Source organism: Myotis lucifugus, unplaced genomic scaffold, assembly GCF_000147115.1.
Source record: "Myotis lucifugus unplaced genomic scaffold, Myoluc2.0 scaffold_176, whole genome shotgun sequence".
In the NCBI taxonomy this organism is placed as follows: Eukaryota; Metazoa; Chordata; class Mammalia; order Chiroptera; family Vespertilionidae; genus Myotis; species Myotis lucifugus.
The window spans coordinates 1,382,203-1,390,359 of record NW_005871224.1 but is presented as its reverse complement, the minus strand read 5'-3'; positions in this window follow the sequence as shown (position 1 = coordinate 1,390,359).

Here is an 8,157-nt window from a genome sequence, read left to right as displayed (position 1 = left end):
CCAGAAGTGCAGTTTGTGTTAGAGACCCCTGTGCAGAAATGGCTGGGGTTTTTTGTTTGTTTGGTTGGTTGGTTGGTTTTTTTTGGGGGGGGGGCTCTGTTTCTTAAAATTACAGCCCATGTAGCCCTTTCCAGCCCTTCTTAGTGGGTGGCCTCGTTCTCATGGGTCACACCTTTATCCAACTTTTTACTAATCAGACAGCATCCCATCGAGCAGACAGAAAGGAGGTCTGAGGAGCTGTATAAAACGACTTACAGACTCACATGGTGGGGATGGGTGAGGTGGGTGAGGTGGGTGAGGGTAGGTTACATAGGAGTTTATGGAGCTCGTGCTCTGAAGTCAGATGACTCGTGTTTAAATTTTGACTCCAACCAACCCTTATAAGCTGAAAACACCGGGCAAGACCCTTCATGTCCCCAGCCTCTTTTTGCTGTAAAATGGGATGATGAAAACATTTGCCCTGTGAAGTTGCTGTGGAGATAAAATAATTTAACTCATGCAAAACACCAAGCACAGAACATCCAGAGAACAAAGCTCCAATACAGGCATAGCTCGGAGATACTGTAGGTTCAGTTCCAGAACACCATAATAAAGCGAGTATCACAATAAAATGACTCGTAATCTTGTTTGCCTTCAATCTGTGAAAAACGAAACACCCGTGAAGCGCAATAAAGCGAAGAGCAATAAAACAAAGGTCTGCCGGTACAGTTTGTAGGGTTGTAGTGACAGTTGCAGAAATGATTTCCTGCACTCTTATTTACAGATGGCGGGACTGAGCCTACCCAGGGAAAGTTGCCCCAGATCACGTGGCAGGTTAGTGGAGGAAACAAGACTAGCACCTGGGGCAAACTAGTTAAAAATGTAGATGCTGATTAACACAGGTGGTGAAAACTAAGTGCACAGGAGGGCTCTGTGGCTTTTGTTTCACCACTAGATGGCGCCCTTCCCCTATCTATGAGGAAAGTAGTCAGGAAATGGGAAGAAAAAAAATTAGAGCCCTTGCTGGTTTGGCTCAGTGGATAGTGTTGGCCTGTGAGCTGAAGGCTCCTGGGTTTGATTCTGGTCAAGGGCACATGTCTGGGTTTTGGGCTTGATCCCCAGTGCGGGGCGTGCAGAAGGCAGCCAATCAATGATTCTCTCTCATCATTGATGTTTCTATCTCTCCCTCTCCCCTTCTGAAATCAACAAAAAAAATTAGACAATTTTCTACCTCTTCCCTTATCCAGCAAAAATATCTAACAAAGGGCTATATATCCGCAGGTACTTAGTATATAATTGAGATGGAAAATGAGGTTCCATTTTATTATTAAACTAGAGGCGTGGTGCACGAATTCGTGCACAAGTGGGGTCCCTCGAACTGGCCTGAGGGATCGGGCTGAAACCGGCTCACTGACATCCCCCAAGATTGCGAGAGGGCACAGGCCAGGCTGAAGGACCACACTGGTGCACGATCGGGGCCAGGGAGGGACCGCAGGAGGGCTCCAAGGCATGTCTGGCCCATCTCGCTCAGTCCCAATCTGCCAAACCCCAGCAGCAAGCTAACCTACCAGTCAGTGCATTTGCCCCCTGGTGGTCAGTGCATGTCATAGCGACTGGTCGACTGGTCAACTGTCTGCCCCCTGGTGGTCAGTGGGTGTCATAGCGAGTGGTTGAGCAGCCTTAGCATATCATTAGCATATTATGCTTTGATTGGTTGGATGGCCAACTGCATGACTGGACACTTAGCATATTAGGCTTTTATTATATAGGACTAGAGGCCCCGTGCCATGGGTAGGGTCCCTAGGCCTGGCTGACAATCAGGGCTGATTGGGGTCCTGATCTTCCCTGGCTGCCAGCTGCTAGCCAGGGCCTTCGTTCCATGCCGCCCCCTAGTGGTCAGCACATTTCATAGCAAGTGATTGAGCTCACAGTCTCCTGGTCAAACTCCCAAGGGGACACTTTACATATTAGCCTTTTATATATATAGATGGAGAAACCAACATCTGTTGGTTAAGAACACAGATTCTTGAATGCCAGCTGTCTGCGTTCAAGTCCCAGATCCCCATTCACCAGATTTCCATCTCTTCTTCGTGCCTCAGTTTCCTCCATTGTAAAATGGCAATAATAATATTAACTACCTCAAAGGGTTATTGATGGGAGGATTAAATAAGTTAACATGAGGAACACAGTTTTTAAAAAGGGCACATTTGAGCTTTCATGTGCTTGCAGTGATTAGTTCTTAAGAAGCTTTACTAAAACCATCACAATTGAGACAGTGAACACATGTGTCATCTACCAAAGTTTCCTGACCTTTTGCAAACCTTCTCCTGACCCCATTCCAGGCAATCACTGATCTGTTTATTGTCTCTATAGATTAGCCTGGGTTTTCTAGAATTTTATACAAATGGAATCTTGTATATGCTCTTTCTGATCTGGCTTCTTTCACTCAGCATGTTTATTTTAGATTCATCCGTGTTGTTGTGTGTGTGAAGTTCATTTCTCCTGGTTGCTATGTAGTATTTCATTGTCAGATTACACCGTAACTTGTTTATACATTCACCTGTGGATGGATATTTGGATTGCTTCCAGTTTGGGCAGGTTACTAATAAAGTTGCTAGGAACATTGTTGTGAAAGTCTTGGTAATGACATATACTTTCTTTTCTCTGGAGTAAACATTTTAAGAGTGGAATGGTACAATGGTAGGAAACTGCCAAACTGTTTGCCAAAGGGGTTGTACAATCTCACCCGCAGTGGGTATGGCCAGTCTTTTGGTTTTTTGACCCTTTAATAGGTGCGTAGTGATATCTTATTGTGGTTTTAATTTGCATTTCTCTAGTGAATAATAGGTGAATGCTAGGTGTCTGCGTTCAAGTCCCAGATCCCCATTCACTAGCTTTCCATGTGTTCATTCATCAGCATGTCTTCTTTGCTGAAGGTCTCTTCAAATCTGAAGCCCATCAAAAAACATTTTTAGTTGTTTTATTATTGAGTTTTGAAAATATTATTTATTTTCTGGATACAACTCCTCGATCAGTTATATATTTAGCAAATATGTTCTTCTAGTCTATGGCTTGTCTTTTCATTCTCTTAAAAATGTGTTTTGAAGAGCTATTCTTTGATGAGGTCCAGTTTATCAATTTTTAAAAATGTATTGTGTGTTTGACATCATATCTAAATCTTTGCTGAACACAAAGAAATCTTTGCCGAACAAAGATTTCCTTCTATTTTTCCTTCTAGAATGTTTATAATTTAGACTTACATTTAGGTCTATGACCCATTTGGAGTTAATTTTTTGTATGTAATTTTTTTATACAATGCAAGGTATGGGTTGAAATTAATTTTTTACACATGGATATCCAATTGTCCCAGCACCTTTTGTTGAAAAGACATCCTTTCTCCATAGAATTAACTTTGTACCTTTGCTGAAAATCTATTGACCATGAACATATTTTATTTCTGGATTTTTATTCTGTTCCATTGATCATTGTTTATCCTTATGCCAATACTATGCTGTAGCTTTAGAATAAGTCTTGAAATCAGAAAGTCTAAATCCTACAACTTTATTTTCCTTTTCAAAGTTGTTTTTGGCTATTCCAGGCCCTTTTGGATTTTAGAGTTGGTTTATTAATTTCTACCAAAAAAAAAAAAAGTGCCTGCTGGGATTTTGATTAAGTTTGCCCTGAATCTAAACTTTGATTAGAGAAGAAGTGACATCTTAAAAATATTGAGTTTTCCAGTTCACACACATGACATATCTCTCTATTTAGGTCCTTTTGAGGCAGGATAGTAAGAAGCCAGGAAAATTCCTTGGCAAGAGAAATGGGGAAACTGAGTCAGATTCACATTGGCCTCATCCAGTACCCCACCTCACCTGCCTCCTTCTCCCTTGCATTGCTACTTCCTTAAGCCCTCAGGACAATGAGGTTCCGATCAACACCAAATAATCTTAGGAACAAAGCCTCAGGCCTGTTGACCACAGAGACAGGGTTTTGATCAAACTAGAGATAACTAGGCTTCAGTTGTGTTTCAGCTCCAGGCTCAGAAAAGCAGCAAAACCAGATGATGAAGCAACACCACAGCTGGCACCAGGACCAGCTGCAATATCCAATGACCCTCTACCCTGGGCTGACCAATCAGTAGAGACCACAGCCCTGACTGTACACTCATTTTGATGCATCAGCATATTCAAGGACATACCTGGCAAGCTGATGAATAGTCTGAAATCCTCCCCTGAGACCTCCCTTAAATTTCCACCTTTAGAAAACAGATAAAAACCCTTAAGACAAAGGACCCCTTGGGAGCTCTTTCTGAAGTGCACCTGTGCCTTCTCTCTTCTTTCTTCAGGCTCATAGTTTTGCTTTTTTTCTCCTAAGTTCTAAAGGTTTCCAGATACTTGCAACCAGGGGAGCAGTAGGCAGCAGCAGCTAGTATGGGGCTAACCCCCTGAATCTGTCTCCAAGGGCCCTCCGTTTGCCTCTGTAACTTGTTTCCTGAGCCCACCCAGCCCAGCTGGCTCACTTCTTCTGCCTCTGTGACTTTCTTTCTAAAAGGCTCAAGAAGCCCGCTCAAATCTTCTCTTCAAGTGTACTTTATCTTTGAAAGCTAAATAAATTAACTTCCTCTTGGCTCTGAATTCTTTCTTTGCCAACATTGCCACTAACACCTTTAAATTTATTTCAGCCATCTATATAAATCTATATATATATACAAATCGACCGAACAGCAGAACGACGAGAACAACCGCTCGACCAGTCGCTATGAGACACACTGACTACCTCTTGGTCCCTCCCCCCTGCCAGCAGGCTCCGATAGCCCAATGGCAAACAGAGAACAGGGGGTGGGTGGCATGGGGTGAGGGTGGGGGAATCACAGGCCAGGCCTAGGGACTGTATCCACGCATGAATTTCATGCACTGGGCCTCTAGTATTTTATAATTACTTTTTTCGGTCTTTTTTCTTCTGCAATGTCTAACATGCCATGTTATAGACCAAATGTTTGTGAACCCCCATTCCCAAATTCCTATGTTGAAGCTCTAACTCCCACTGTGGTGGTATTAGAAAGTGGGGCCTTTGGGAGGTATGAGGGTTAGATGATTTCATGAGGATGCAGTTTCATGATGGGATTAGTGCTTTGTAAGAAGGGACACCAGAGAGCTGCTGTCTCTTCACACCCAGAAAGGCCAGGTGAGGACACAAAGAGAAGGTGCTCACCTATAAGCCAGCAAGAGAGACCTCACCAGAACCCAAACATGCTGGACACTTGATCTTGGGCTTCCAGTTTCCAAAACCATGAGAAATGAATTTCTGTTGTTTGGTAGACACCAGTACTTTGTTATGGCAGCCTAGGCTGACTAAAACATTCCTTTAATCCCGTCTTGTGTAGTTTTCATCTTTGCAAGTCCACTTCAGGTATTGTGTATTTTTTTTTAAAAAAAAATATCTTCCATGTCTCCATTTAATGTGTCCAATTTCTCCTCTAGCTTCTTGGACATGTAGAATGCAGTTATACAACTTTTTAGAGGTCTTTGTCTACTAATTCTATTGTCTCTGTCATTCCTGGTTTGGTTTCAATTCATTGGTTCCCCCCTCCCTGCATGACAGGTCATATTTTTGCTCCTTTGCATGACTGATCATTTATTATTGGATGCCAGACATTGTGAATTTTACCAATTGCGTACTGAAAATTTTTACAAATATACTTGATTTTTTTTTTTCTGGGAAAGAGCTAATTGACTAGAAATATTTTTATCTTTGGGGATCTTGCTCTTCAGCTTTGTTAGGCAGGACAAGATTGGTATTAGGTTTGGGGCTTTATGTTGGCCTAATCCTGAGGCAAAACCCTTCCGGGTATTTGACTTGGTGCTGCACAAATTAGGAAATTCTCTATGGCTGGCAGGATGGGGAACTATTCCCAGCCTCATGGGAGCTCTGAGGCTTGTTCCCTTTAATCCTTTTGGGTGGTTCTTCCTCCTGCCCAGGATTGTTTCCTCACATGCAGGCACTGATCCTGCTCAGCTGAAAACCAAGGGACCCCTCTGCGAACCTCCAGGGCTCTCCCTGGGTAGCTCTCTCCTCTTCCCTGCTCTGTCCTTCAGACTCTGGCTGCATTGGTGTCCTGCCCTCCCGGCTCTGTCTCCTTAACTCAAGAAGTGACTGACCCCTCCCGACTCCTCCTTGTGCCAAAGCCTGGAAACTTTGCCCAGGTGCAGAGCTGGGGCAATTGTAGGGCTCACCGCATGTTTCCCATCTCTCAGGGATGACCATCCTCCACAGCCCGATGCCATTGCTTCCACCAATATGGCAATGAACACACACATGCATGCATGTTAGCACATGCACATGTGTGTGTCTGCAGGGACATTTCCAGAGACATTACTGGGTCACTAGACGCCAGCCAGGGCCAGTGCTCTAAGCACCAAAAAAAAATACCTTTGGAAATTCAAAGTGAAAAATAAATGCTTTATTGTAAAGAACAACTTTTGTTTCTGAATGATACAAACCGACGTGGATGCTGAATTCAAAGCAGCTTTTCTCTGTCTTTCCTGTGTGTGTCGTTATTTTGCTGGTTTTCTAAGCACTGCTTGGAGCCACCTCTAGCTACAAATTTTGGCTGCTAGGTGGGCGCAGGGGAAAGATTCCTGCCTCCCCACAGGGGGCACCCAAGGAACGCTTGCTGACGCGATGAGTTGATTGCATGGCTGCAGGAAGCTCTATCCGCCAGCGCACCAGCCAGCCAGCGCCTTTCTTCTGCAGACAGATTGGTTTTGCATTAAATTCACAGACAGGGAGCCTTCCCTTCACAGACCACAGAAGTCAGGCGGCCAAATCAGCAGATTCCAGACAGAGATTGCAATAAAATAGAGTCAGTGCAGTCCTGGGCCTGGAGTGGCCAAAAGGTGGGAGGCGGAGCTGTGGAGGAGGATTGGGAGCGCCACTGGGGGGGCTGGGTGTCAGTCAGGTCTCCCATCTCTCACCTCCCCAGCCTCCCCTACTCCACCTCCCAGGGAGGTTTCAGAAAGAGAATGGGTTTTCTATGGGCGGGGTTTAAAAGAGATTGAAAGCAACCGTCTAGTGCAGCGGTTCTCAACCTGTGGGTCTCGACCCCTTTGGGGGTCAAACGACCCTTTCACAGGGGTCGACTAAGACCATCGGAAAACACACATTGAATATATAATTACATATTGTTTTTGTGATTGATCACTATGCTTTAATTATGTTCAATTTGTAACAATGAAAATACATCCTGCATATCAGATATTTACATTACCATTCATAACAGTAGCAAAATTACAGTTATGAAGTAGCAATGAAAATAATTTTATGGTTGGGGGTCACCACAACATGAGGAACTGTATTAAAGGGTCGCGGCATGAGGAAGGTTGAGAACCACTGCTCTAGTGGGAACTCTAAGCAGTGATGTTGTACCTGATAACACACAGAGTCAATAATTTTATTAACCCCCCTCCCATACAACAATATTTCCAGAATAATTGTGCTCCTGGTTAGTTTTTTAGTTTTGATACACTTGACAAATACGAAGATTGCATACTGAAAGGTCCTTGCTTTTAGTATTTTCACTTTCTAAATATTTAGAAGTTGATTTCCTTGAGTATTCTGGACTGAGTTGTCAGGCTTTACTATTCTTTTTTGGTTGGGCTGTGGCCAACTACTTTCAATTTATTTTTCTCATTTAATGGCATTTGAAGTTCTATCGCTTTATTCATTCGTTCATTCACTTATTCATTCATTCATCCACCCACTTACCTACTCACTGATTCATATATCCATTCTCCATCCATTTCTTCATTCGTTCAGCAAACCAAAATTATGCACCTACTATGTTCCAGATACTCTACTCCGTGCTGTGGGTAAATGATGAGCAAAATCAAACAAGGTCCCTTCTCTCATAGAACTTATTTCAGGATCTGGCTATTTCAGGTATGGCAAGTACCAGTCTCAGCTTGGAGCTGGTAAGAAATGCAACATCTCTGGTCAGTCCCAGTCCTCCTCAATCAGAATTTGCATTTTAGCATGCTCCCCAGGTGACCTGAGGGCACATTAACAGATGAGAGGCACAGATCTGGAGGACTAGATGGGAACTTAAGTTTGGATGAGCCAGAGTATTATTTTTTAAGACTTAAAACAAATGCATCATAAATAAACGAGACCTTGGGAACA